Source organism: Pristis pectinata, chromosome 11 (genome assembly GCF_009764475.1).
Source record: "Pristis pectinata isolate sPriPec2 chromosome 11, sPriPec2.1.pri, whole genome shotgun sequence".
NCBI classification, from domain to species: Eukaryota; Metazoa; Chordata; class Chondrichthyes; order Rhinopristiformes; family Pristidae; genus Pristis; species Pristis pectinata.
Window position 1 is genome coordinate 54,281,499 of NC_067415.1, and position 14,384 is coordinate 54,295,882.

Sequence of the window (14,384 nt, forward strand, 5' to 3'; positions counted from 1 at the left end):
TCTATTTCCTTAATGATTTAGTTTGTAGATGTAATCAGTCACAAGGGCTCTTCTTTTTTGGGCCTATATATGGGAATAGTTCAGAGCTTAAAACAAAATCTGTATTTTTAGGTGCTTTTACAGTCCTTTCAGGACATAACAACATGATTCCCAGACAATGAAGTACATTTAAGGTGTTGGAATGTAGGAAACATGACATCCTGAAATGCAATCTGAGCAATAATGAAATAATCTCCAGATAATCTCTTCTTACTGATGTTGGTTTAGAGACAAATCTCTTCTTCTTAAGCAATTTCTTATGATTAAGGATAACTTGCTTCCATTCCAGTTCTGTGCATTCTGAGGTGGCTGAGGAGACCAGGGTAAGATTTGCCCTCTGTCACATGTGGGTACATGACAGTGTTGGTGGGGAGGTGATACACTCCTTCCATCATTTTAATTTGGCTTTTATGCACTCCCAGTAACGAGACACAAGCATCATCCCAGATGCACCATCTTCATTTTGAATTGTGCTGAGAATTCCCATAAACTAGTGTGGATGCTGTATTTTTTCATGGAGATTCAGAACATTCTTGAAACATTTCCTCTGTCTTCCTGGTAACATCCTGCTGTGATTAAACTCAGAGCAGCATACACATTTTAGGTTTCCAGCATGGGACCAGTGTAGCCTTGCTAACGGAGCTAGTGGAGTGTAATTAGACCCTCAATGCTGTGGTTGTTGGCTTGCAAGAGGATGTGGATATTGGTTTGCTTATCCTTTGCTTTTATAGTGACAGATGTTGGTGGTATCTCTCTAATACTTTGAGGTGCCTGTCGTAGATAGTCCTTGCAGTGGTGATTACTGCTGCCTGGTAGACAATCCGATTAGTGCTGGGTTTGAGGTCCTTATCTTTGAATGTTTTTAGTCAAAGCTGTGATTGGAAGTGGTGGTTAATTTCATCATCAAAATCTGCCTTCACTGGGAGGTGACGCCCAAGATAAAGTAAGTGTTCCATGTTTGCTGGGGTCTTATTGTGGAGCTTTGTTCTCAGGATGTCAGATGTGCATTGGGTGCAGATTGTTGGAGGATCTTTATTTTGTGGATGTTTAGTGGAAAGCACATTCTCACGTACGTCAGTGAATGGATCAACAATAACTTCAAGTGCACACATATGCAAGTGTTGTCTACATACCGCAACTCAGTGATTGACTTTGGAGTGACCTTGGTTTTGATGCGGAGGTGATAGAATTTGAATAGTTTCCCATTCATATTGTAGATTAGTTGCACTCCATGGAGTCCAATGCCTTCAGCAAGAGTATATTACTCATGCTGAAGAAAAATTAATGATAAAAAAACCTGACTGCATTCTGATCCCTTGGTGTTGGGAGGAATCCAGTGCCAGTGCTGAACTTCTCACAGACTGTAAGCCAGAAAACAATTCCTGAAGTGATTGTTTATGCAAACACAAGCTTTTCTTCTAGAACCCTGCTGTGTGACAATGTCACCAAAGTAACGAGTCATCAGATAGATAACAAGATGACTCCCATGTGTATAGGTCTGTCCACAACAAGTGTTATGATGGAAACATCAATGGAAATATATGTTAACGAGTTTTAGATTGCTGATAAACTCACATTTTTCTTCATCAAAGCACCTTTGTTTGTCTAAGGCTGGGACATGAAACATTCTTTTATCGGACAAACAGAATAGTGGTGGTGCAATCAAAAACGAAGACTGCTTGAATCAAATTGACATGGGTGTGATTTTTGGATGGGTGAAGAGAGAGACAGGAAGACTTGCAAGGAGTTACAGACAAAATGTCCTGAATGGTTGCCATGGTGAGTTCTGTCTAAAATCATTGAGTGTTAAAGAATAAATAATGTTTAGAGTTAAAGGGTAGCTTACAAGGGAATTGCAAACAGAATTGACCACCTGTAGGGAGAGAGAGAAATGCCAGGAGCTGCAATTAAGGTTTAGAGAAATTTAATGTACAGAACATAGAGGATCTATTGGAGTATGACAGTTTGTGATATTTTATATCATACCATCAGCAATTTGTGGTGTTTGACTGGGTATAAATAAACCATTTTAAGAGAGTTCTGAGTTATGCTGCTTTGTGAGTCTTAACTGATTTTCCCCAGCCAGAGTGGTTCAGGTTGAATTCAGATGGAGGGGAAACCACCTACATCTCGCCAGAAGCTTGTTAAAGGAGGATTGAAGTGGTGACACTTCCTTGTTTGTCTTTGGTCTTCCCTGAGATAGCTTGCATGCCATCATATAGCAGATGTGGAACAGAGACCAGTATCTGAGGGAAGCCAAATTTGATAAGGATTCCCTGTCTCTCATCTACGACAACGTTTTCGTGAGCCAAAAAACATGTAAGCTGTCTGAATCTGCTTCTTACGTTTCTCTTGGAGTTGACTTGTGGTGAATATCATGGTCCAGATGAAGGGTCTTGACCCGAAACGTTGACTGTCCATTTTCCTCCATAAATGCTGCCTGACCTGCTGAGTTCCTCAAGCATTTTGTGTGTTGCTTGCCTGAATTTGACTTGAAGCCATGAGATTTCATGGGTTTAGAGTCAAAGTTGAAGCCTCCCAGGATTACTTTCTCCTGCCTGCATACCACTCTGCTGCCCCTTTTGGTGAACCTGATCTGCTGGTGAGACAGAGCATACCCAGAAACTGTGATTGAGTCATCTGGCACTTTGTCTGCAAGGTATGATACTGTGAATATGACTATGTGAGGCAGTTGCTTAACTAGTCTATGAGAAGCTTGCCAACTTAAACACCAGTCCCCAGATGATTGTGAGGAAGATTTTGCAAGGGTTTGGAGCAACATTGTTGTGTCTGAATTCAGTGTCTAGGTTTAAACCAGTTGGTCCATCTGGTTTTATCCTTCCTCTGTTTCAATGTACTGGCAATGCTTCACCAAGTGGCTTGCTCAGCCATATCAAAGGGAATCATATTAGTGGGCCTAGCATTAGAGATCAGGCAGAAGAGTAAGTAGAACAGATTTTATCTCCTGAATTAATGAACAAGATGGATTTTTTTTACGACAATCTGGTATTTTTGAGGTAATCATTACTAATGAGTAGTTCACCTGTTTTTTCTTCAAATTTCAGATAAGTAACTGATGTTAAATTCCATAGCTGTCTGAGTGAGATTTAAATTCAGGTCCCTGGATTGTTAGTGCAGGCTTCTGTGTTACTTAATTACTGCACCACCACTAAATATTCGAATTCATTTTTTAACAGTTTTTTTTTCACTATTTCTGAATTCAGTGAGAATTTTATCATCTGGGAAATGCTGGGGCTTTGCTGACTAGCGTTTATTGCCCAGCTAATATTCTGAAGATGTCCAGAGGTTCTGGTGAGGGTACAGTTGTGGTTGCTAGTTCTGATCCACCCATGTCATTCCATTGCACCTGCCAAGGGCCAGCAGTTGCTCAGGAGCTCATTGCTTAGCTCCAGGGTCCGTGGGTTTGGCCATCAGGTGAAGTTAAGTTTGGGGCAATGAGGAACACAGATGGCAAGTGTGGATGGGTGGCTCATTCAAGAAAATCTGTCAGTTTATGGGCACAATCTATTAGATTATGAATTTTACTGAGTAACAATAACAATGTATTTTACAATAAGTATTACTTGGTAACATCTGTGAAAATTGTCAGCAATTATTTAGTATAAGTTGTATTATTGTGAAATCTACATAATAAGAATAAAGTCAGACCTTAGGGAGATTAAGCAGTGCATAATGCTTCACTGAAGTTCTTAAACTGAACTAGAAATGCCTGCAAAGCTAATTAGATGAACATAAATGATTCTGTGGCATTCAAAAAAGAACCCAAAAGTTATCTCCCGGAGTTTATCACATAACTGGCATCATTAAAATAGGTTATCTTCCATTATTACATTGCTATTTATGGGAGTTTTCTGTGGTGAACTTGGTTGCTGCATTTCCTATCTTAGAACAATGACCGAAATGATGTCCTGAGAAGGAAAAAAAAGGTACTTTATGATTCAAGTTTATGTTTTCCTCCCAGCAAAACTGACAAGGGAAATATTATTGTTTGCGAGGTGGTGGTGGGGAATTGAGGTGCATCCTCCTTATGGAGATAAATCCAGGGCAAGTTTTAGCTCAGATTACTGAAACACGAGTAATCACAAAAATTAGAGTCATAGAGACATACAGCATGGAAACAGACCCTTCAGCCCACCAAGTCCACACTGATCACCAACCACCCATTTACACTAACCTTACATTAATTCCATTTTTTACTCTCCATTATTACCATCAACTCTCCCCCCCCACCTTAGATTCTACCACTCAGCTACACAATAGGGCAATTTACAGTGGCCAATTATCCTACCAACCTCACATCTTTGGAATGTAGGGGAAAACAAGAGCACCCTGAGGAAACCCACATGGCCATTGGGGGAATGTAGACCACACAGACAGCACCCAAGGTCAGGATCGAACCCAGGTCTCTGGCAGTGTGAGGCAGCAGCTCTACTAGCTGCACTACCGTGCTGCCCTCAAAAATTGCTTGCCACTTGCCCATAAGCAGGGTCCAAAGTGGATTTTTTGGGAATCTGAGTTTACCAGAGCTCACCGAGTTTTCCCAATCACACAGAGGAAGCGGAAGCTGGATAGGGGAACTGATGGAGGTGTGAGCCTATGTCTTGCAAGTTGTTGCTACCTCAGAGTCTGCTGGCTCTGGCAGGGTGAAGCTGGGAAGCAGCAGTGAATTCAGTCCTGCCATCTTCCATCTATGTGCTGTGGCTTGCTTTCTCAAAATGTGGGTCAGAAGGAGCATTTCCACTCTTCAGTCCAGAAACTAGATTCCAACCTTCTTTACTGAGCTAAACTATCGTGAAATTGGCCAGGATATACATCTGGGTTGCTTACATTCAGGAAGATGTGCTGAAATGGGATGTGCATATCTCCCAACACTTTCCTACATCAATAACAGACGCGTCAGCCCTTGAATTCATATTCCCCAAAGCAGCCAGATGGTAGTAATGCAGACAATGGCTGACATGGAGAAGTGAGAGGCTCCAGGGGAGAGGCAGCGAGATCCCAGAATTACACAATGTGATACTGGTGACCTGGTGCAGGAGGCAAAGGTCAGGAAGAATGTCCTGTGTACCAGGAGTGATGGGTGAGGTGAGGGAGTGGTTCATTGTGTTGGACAGTAGGGGGGTAGGGTGGTGGGAGGAGACTCACTGCCAATTTAACAAAAGCTCAGCAGGAAGGAATTCAGGAATTGGCTGAGATGGTGTAAGAAATGTCATAACTATACTGACCGTGTCACCATAAACTTTAGACCAACAGAAAAACTGATCTTTCATCTCCTTCCCTTTCTTGCTCTCTCTCACTAACACACACACACACACACACACACACACACACACACACACACACACACACACACACACACACACACACACACACTTAACCATGTACATTCTACCTCCTCCACCACCCACTTAGAGGTTAAACCTCCAAAGGTAGGCTAATGAAAAGGTTGCTCAAAATCCTTATCACCTTTGCTTAAGCAAAATATTGAGATTATAAGGGAGAGCACAGAATGAGGAGGGGCCCATACAATGTCCCCACTGCCTGTCTGTACACTGAGCGACATGTACCTTGAGCATGTGTGACATGCAGTCTGCCTGATATGCTTACGACCACTGTTTCATTATAGTGACTATATCCCCTTTTATTTGATTAACAGTTGACAACAACATTACCACCTGTGTTGTTGCATCACCATAAATGTGTTTCTGCAACTATTCTCTATTTTGCATTGGCATGATCCTTGGACAGGCCATCAGTTTTGCCCTCCCAAGAAGGGAAGGATATAGAACAGGAGGAGCAGAAGTAGGATGAGCATGAGGGAGAAGAGGAGGACATGAATAATGCTGATAAAGAGTACAGTAGGTCAATGCACCTGACACTCTCTACCACAAGGGCTGGCAATGGGATGGATGAGCAGATTAAGTTGGAGGACGCATGTCTCAGGGTGGTATACCAGGGAATAGTAGGGAATCTAGAATGGAGGGAACTCCCTGTAGAGATAACAGTTCATGCATCTGTACTACCCAGAGGGCTCAGGTAGGATGTTTTCACAATGATGCTGGTGTAGATGTTCAGTAAGATGGTGAATGTGTTATCAGGTCATCCTGGCAGAATGCAGATGGAAAGGAGCATGGAGGAATACATTTTGTGCTCTCAGAGGAGGTTTTGTGGGGCCAGGAGACCATATGCATTTCTTTACAAGGGATTGGCAAAATCTCATTGCAGAGTGCCTACTGTTTGATGCAGCTGACAGCTACCTTGGAGGCACAGAAGTTGGGGGTGGGGGGGGGGGGGGTTGGGTCACACGAAATCTTTCCCCTTCGATGCAACAATCTCACCCTGATTCAGCTAAAGGTCTAGCCTCTGCCACCCATATCGTCACTGAGCAGAGAGATGCCATTTATGAGCAGGTCACTGCTCTCATTGAACAGCAAGGGGTCATTCGTGAGGAGACTGCTGCTCCCAATGGACACAGGGATGCAAGTCATGAGCAGCTCAGGGCTCTCCAGGAGCAAAGGGATGCTGAACGTGAGAAGCTAGCAGTTATCCATGAACAGAGAGATGCTGCATGTCGGCAGATCGGTCTCTTGCATCAGCAAATATAAGCCAAGCTAGAGCAGGTTGTTGTCTTACAGGAGCAGATATATAGCATGACTGGACTCACCTCTCTTCCACAGGAGCAGAGACATGTCCTTACATTCAAACCCCTCCACATTGTGAGCAGAGTCTTGCTCAGATTGCACAGAAATCAATCTCCAAGGACGGAAATGAAGACAGAAGGGACCAGACACATGTGACAAGGGGCTGTCCGCTGGTTTGTAGCAACGGGAAAGCAGCCTGATTGCTATCAGGTTGTTATACTATTATCTAACCGGTTCCCTTAGACATCTTCTGGTACACAAGCCCAATGTGTTAAACCTGCTAATGAGCCACCAATTCCCCCCTTGCTGTGGCATGGATGGCAGCATGCTCACCTGTACCCCACAACCATCAACCCCCGATCGCTCCCTCCACTATCATCACTGCATACCAAGCTTGAGTCAGAAAGGTTGCTACTGTTGTGTATAATGTAAATGAGCCTGAGCTAAACCTTCAGTGAGGCTAAACATTAACTGATATTTTCACCTTAAAAAATATTGCCCCACTGCAGCAACCACATGACATTTTTAGACTTCTGAATTTTGAAAATTTTAGATGTATCTCAGTGGCCTTGCTGTTCCTGCAATGATTATATCTGACCCTCAGCATGAGGTTGATTATTAACTTGCAATTTTAATCCTCTGCTTGGCTTACTCTTACTATCGTTCTCAAGGACATCTTTGAGAGAAGGACTCCTATGAGAGGCAGAGAAGTATAAGGAAGGTCACATGCTGAGATGAAACACCATTTCTGCATTGGCTCTTCTCTCTGAGCTCTCTATTATATAGGGATTGAAAGGGACAGGATTATGTCTGAGGGTGTTCGTAAGTATATTGGCTTGTGCAAGAAAATGCAACACTATATTGATCACATCCAGCTGAGTGGAATGCTTTGCTCCCATTGCCCCACTACATCCAATTGAGTAGCTTGAAATGGTCAGTTGTTGTAATGGCTTAAAATGTCCTTCAGCTGAAATTTCATGAGGGATTTCTTATAATTGAATGATTGTGGATTTCTTTGTGTTAAAATATAAGTATCTACCCACCCAATGCCAACCTTATCAGAATGTTTTAACTGCACTTCTCTCAGCTGCGATGGCTGTAATATTGAGCAGTTACCATTAATGCTGGGCAGCAGTTCAAAGGGTTCTCAATCTCACCCAATCTCTGAGTAGAGATGATGCAGGAAACATCTACTTTACGTAGAGTTCATAGTGTTTTAAGGACAGTGTTGTTGTTGAAGTGAGATGTTCAGTTCAGGAAGACCTGCACAGCAGGATGTGAGGAGACTTTATGCATCATTTGGACTCTTCTGGCTGATTATTGGTGTATATATTGGTGTTATTAGTTGTCGTGTGGAGGAGGCAACTTGGCTTGCATTTAAACAAATTATTTTGCAGGATCCCGAGAGAATTGTTTCTTGTTAGTCCAGTGCCTGCCTCCATTTTTTGGGGTAGCAGGTTTTTGATGCTAATCAAGGACATTTTTGCCTTTCTTTGCTTCCTGATCATCTTGCTTCTGCTATCCCCCACGTCATGGCTCCCAGGGTTCTTGGGAACCTTGCTCCTCTTCTGACCTCTGACTCCTGTCATAGATTGACAAGGTCATGTAATATGCAGCAGCAGCTGATGAAGTCTCCTCACCTCTTTGAACCGTACCACAAGATTTCCCTGAAGTGATGCAGGCAGCAGCATCTCATCTTCAGGAGACATACTGCATGTACCACTAATATTCCAATACTTGTATGGCTCTTACTGTTCAGCTGGTGTGGTCAGAGAGAACACTGGTGTTGGTTACCAAGGAAATGATGATAGCTCTTCTGCACCTAGTATTCAATACCAGCTGATGAATACAGTCCATCAGGACAGACTGACCTCAGGATGAAGACACATTGTGTGATTCCTAGATTGGGGAAAGATGAAGAAAATGAAAGGGATGTCTGTGACAGAGTAGAGACCAAGATTGTCCAAGTGACACAACGTTAATGCCTTCTGAGAGCTTGATGAAAGCTTGTTGAATGAATGATGAATAGACAATCTGGGTGGTCTCTTAGGTGCAGTGGTGAGCATGGCAGAGACCTGCTGCAGAAAATTCCTGTGACAAGGAAGTTGGGAGCTGATATCACCTTGGTCTTGAACTTGGTGGAGAGAACAGTCCAGGTGCAAGAGTGTGGCCACAGATCTTCCCATAGAATTTCTTATTGATGACAACTTTGGAAAACCTGAGCCAGCGAAGTTCAGGCGAGATGTCATGTCTCTGATTCTCTCTGTGAATGAGCTAATGGGGATGTCCATGTCTCCTGTCCTAACGTCCCTCACCATCCAAACTGGCCAGTCACTGTCATTCTGATACCTCTGGTAATAAAGTGCTCTGAATGGTATTTCCATTGATGCATCCATAGAATCCATATTTCATCAGCTAAATGCTGGAGAAGGAACTTCCCCTTAGTTTAAACACACTCTGAATCTTGGAAGGTGAACAGCCTGCAATCAATTCTGAATCTAACTGCTCGGGTCTCCTGATATCAGCAGATTGGCCCTTTAATTTCATCTTGCAACAACGTTAGTGTGATATGCCCTAAGTTTCACTGAGACTGTTCCATGACAATCATAGGCTGTTCTTTTCAGCTCCGATTTAGGTCAGTAAGGGCAGAAATAGGTTTCACACGTATAGTGATGTCATTAGCTGCACATCTGACAGTGGAAAAACAGTAGGAGCTCTAACAATGGAAAGTACACAGAAGTGCCAAGTCTAGTTTTGTCGTGGGCGTGATTTAATTCAGAAATGATGGCAGCAAGATTTATTTCCTGTTAAGTTTTTTTTTGTGTGACTTGCGCCAACAAAATGGGTTCCAATTGATTCAAATTCTGGACTTTCTACTTTTATGTAGGTATATTTCTTTTTGGAAAGCAAGCAAAGACCATGATTTTGTTCCATTTTACAGGTGCTGGTGACCTCGGACCAAGCAATCTTGGGTGTCACAAACATGTGTTGGGCCAGGAATGTACTTATGCCGAAGTGTTAACTACCTGAGGCATGGACATTGAATGTTATTTTTCCTTTCCCAATACATGAGCACCTACGTCATGTCTATCATATTGACTGTGTTGTGAGGTAGGCAAACAACTGAGTTTCTCAGTAATTTGAACATGTGGAATAAAGACAAAGCTTAATTAAATGTGGAAGTCAAGTAAAAATTAGCATCCCAGCTGACCTGTCCTAGTATTATTGCCCAGTAAAGAGCTTTGCAGGCAACAGTACACTTAATGACTTTAATTGCATAAACAACACAGTGTCAGAGCACTGCTTGACTGTTCAACTTGGATATTTGCCACACCTTGCATTTATATCAAGTTTATTTCTGTTCCAGTTAGATGTTAATGGCCCAGAATGTGCAATTGCAATGACAGTGACACTGTCAAGAGTTTGTTAATTTCACTCTGTAAAACTGACAGCAACTTCTGAAGTCTACAGACTGGTAGTAAAATGCAAAATTTACAAGGGCCTTGGCTGCATACTTCACAGGTGCAATCATAATAAGTGTTTTCATGTGAATTTCACTTTTTTGCACACAATTCACACTGTAAAAATCATTGACCCAGCTAAGCCTTGCTGAATGAAATACAACTAAGTTTTAACGGTGTGTTAAATCATAACTATTGCCAAAGAACCTCTCTGACCCTGGAAAAAGCTAATTTTAGAAATGTGGAGTTTAATTCACATCATCATTGAACAAATAAATCCATGGATATTGAAAATAATAAAATCATTTCTATTTAAAGCAAAACTGATGATGTTTCAGCTTCTACCTTAATCCTATCTAAATATCCTATTCTTTAGTCTCCTTTGTGTAAAGTGATGAATAATTGAGCTGAAATTCATACTTTTTACCTCCTAGTTTGTTTCCACGGAGGTTCCTCAATTTGCTTGACTGTTCCACTGTTGCTGGACACTCTATCAATGATGGCAGATTGTAGGTATCATTGTAGGTGACACAGAGCCCAGTTTTGGGCAGCTCTATTAAGGTCAGTGATGAATTCAATCACTTTGCTGCTGACTGCAAAATCAGGGCCTGTGTTTTGCACCAGACTTGAACCACAGGAATAAGTCTTACTTAAACAAAAGAACATATTAATGGGGGATCATGTTGTTACATGTGAAGCATCTTCTCCATATCCTTTTGGTTTACAGCCCCAGGCCTTAATTATGTTAAAGTACTGCTGATTTTAATAAAGGAAGGACCACTTTAAATGGGAATATGCCCCTTCAGCAAAGACAAAAATGAGAGTATGCACCAAAAAAAAACTAATTGTAATTTTTGAAGTTTGCATTCAGGGGAACATTCCAAGACTTAAAATCTGCTGCATATCCCTGTTGTGCCATCTAAAACATTGCCATTGATTATTACATAAGGGTTGACCTTGAGAAGAAGAGATTAATTTAGGCTACTGGACTGCATGAGGCTGTCAGAATTTGTGACTGAGCCAAGAAAATTATGGCTGATCTTAATAAGCAACATTTCTGCTTAATTCCCAGTCTCTGCTTGTAGAACTTGCCTTAAGCAGCTTAGTTCCCAGAAATGAATTCCCTTTCGGATTCCTACAAAGGGCAATTTAAAAGAACAACTTCTAAGGCTCAAATAAGTACCTAACCTCATTGTCAAACTAAGGAACCTAGATATAGAGATAAGATGGGCATACTTTTATGTGGTCTCCATTCACTCCCCACACCCCCTCGGAGTTTGAGCAGCTGGAAGACTTGGAGGCACAGATGATGCCACAGAAATTCAGCCTGTCTCCTTTTAGTCTTTATTCAGGGGGATCTGATCCTACAATCCTACACATTCCACTCTTTCGAAGGGTCTGATCGATCTCATCAGGAGATTTGATGTTGTGAGTTTTAGAGGCTTATATCTACTCAGAATGGATCAAAACTCTGCCACTAAAATTGTCCAGTCCCATGAATGTAGCCGTAATACAGCACCTCTGGAGGCCACAAACATTGACACTTGACATCTAAACTAATTTGGATTTTGGCCAGATTCTGCTATCCAGTTGGCGAGCAATGTAAATTCATTTTCATCCTTGATGGTAATGTTAACAGCTCCATTTTGGTTTAACATCTGCAGCAACTCTTGACATCTAATTACATGCTCACCAAGCTCCCACTTTTGAACAAAATGGAGTAATACTCCGATTAATATTTTGGGAGCTGCATGAATCAAAGAATTACAGACCAATTAGGCTAAAATTGGTGGTTGAAAATGTTCAAGAATATTTTTACAGGATCTTATTAATGTTCAGTAGAAGATCATAGAGGCTTTAAGGAGCAGTCAGCATGGTTTCAGAAGCAATTCAGTATCACATATATTCTCCAGAATTCTTCTTTGAGTGGGCAAATTAATTAGTCAACATGGGCAGCAATGCACATTATCTGTTTAGATTTTCATAAGGCCTTTTGAAGAAGTTTTTCAGGCAAGGTTATAAATTAAAATTCCTACCATTAAAGACAAATTAGTAAAAGTAAATCAAAAAGCAAGTATTAATGGAATGTGAAAAATCTATAAAACTGTTAGGTCCTGAGGCAGTAGTGAACTGTAGCACACTGGCTAAGTTTGGCCTGGAATGTTTATTCAGAGCTATCAGTTCACATTCCACCTTAGCAGCCAGAAGTTTAAATTCACGTAAAATTTTTTAAAAATCTGGTGTTAAAAAGCAAGCATCAAGTGCTGGTGACTGCGAAAGTTCTGGCTCATTCCAAAAGGCACCTTATTCTCAAGTATCCTTCAGGAAAGGAAACCTGCCACCCTTCTTTGGTATGGCCTCCATGTAACTCCAGACCTACCAAATGCAGTTGACTCCAAACAACTCAGAGTTTTCCTGGAGAGTCATGGGATTAGGAATGGGCAATAAATGATGCCCACTTTTTGTGAAGGAATAGATTTTTAAAAACTGGACAAGTTCCCTTATGTGCCTTTAGGATAATTTATAATTGACCATTCCCACTTAGTCAGCCAGAAGTTTGCAATTAGAGATCTTGTGCAGTCGGGACCAGGGACCTGGAATGTAGTTGGGTATGTGGTTGGATCCATTGGTCGGGAATGTCCGCTGAATGTGAAACTGGAGGTAGGAACATGGGCCAGATGTGTGACTGGGGTTGGGGACGTGGAATGTGGTTGAATGCACAGCCAGACCAGTGGTAGGATATGTAGCTTGGCTTGTAGCGGGAGCTGGGGTTCGGGAGCATGGTTAAACTTGCGACTGGAACTGGGCACTGGGTGCAGCTGGAGACAGGGGTTGGGAACATGGTCAGGTGTGTGGTGATGCCAGGGTTTGAGAATGTGGTTAGGTGTGGCAAAAACTGGGGCTTTGGGAATGTGGTTAGGTGTGCGGCCGGACAGAGGGACTAGAATGGGGCAGGGTATGTGACAGGACTAGGAGCTGGAGGTCATAGCCTGGAACGTGAGTGGAAGGTGGATGTGTGGCATGAGAATTGAGGAGGGAGTCAATGGGCAAGGTCTCCTGTGCCTGAGAATAAACGTGTGTGTGTGTGTGTGTGTGTGTGTGTGTGTGTGTGTGTGTGTGTGTGTGTGTGTGTGTGTGTGTTGTGTGTGTGTGCCTCTATGTGTGTTGTATGCCTGTATTGGTATTGGTTTATTATTGTCACTTGTACCGAGGTACAGTGAAAAACTTGTCTTACAAGCCGATCGTACAGGTCAATTCATTACACAGTGCAGTTGTATTGCGTTAGTACAGAGTGCATTGATGTCGTACAGGTAAAAACAATAACAGTGCAGAGTAAAGTGTCACAGCTACAGAGAAAGTGCAGTGCAATAAGGTGCAAGGTCACAACGAGGTAGATCGTGAGGTCATAGTCTATCTCATCGTATAAGGGAACAGTTCAATAGTCTTATCACAGTGGGGTAGAAGCTGTCCTTGATCCTGGTGGTACGTGCCCTCAGGCTCCTGTATCTTCTACCTAATGGAAGAGGAGAAAAGAGAGAATGACCCAGGTGGGTGGGGTCTTTGGTTATGCTGGCTGCTTCACCAAGACAGCAAGAGGTAAAGACAGAGTCCAAGGAGAGGAGGCTGGTGTCCGTGCTGCGCTGGGCTGTGTCCACGCATGTGCCTTTGTGTGTGTGTGTGTGTGTGTGTGTGTGTGTGTGTGTGTGTGTGTGTGTGTGTGTGTGTGTGTGTGTGTGTGTGTGTGAGAGAGATTGTCTGTGTGCGTCAACCTGGCAGGTGGCACCTACGTGTCCCTGCCTATGTGTGAGCATTAATATCATGCAACACAGCCTGGTCTCTGGTCATTTTGGTTGTTAAATGAAACCACGCACTGGTAACATCCTGATGAACTTCCTCTGTGCTCATTCTGAGACCTTCACAACTTTCCTGAACTGTGTGCTTGGAACCATCCACAATATTCCATCTAAGGCCAAACAATTGATTTATAAGGTTCCAGCATCCTCGCAATTCTTTCATTTTTTATTATTCTATTTATAAATCCAAGTAATCCATATGCATTTTAACCCCCACCCCCATCTAATTGTATTTAAAATTTTTAGCATCGTCTGTAATTAATACTGTCATACACCTCCAGCATCTTCTTTTTCTATCATTCGTGCATACTTGGTAACCTGGGATAATACAACTATTCCCGTCCTTCGTGAGACATCCCTTCATTAAT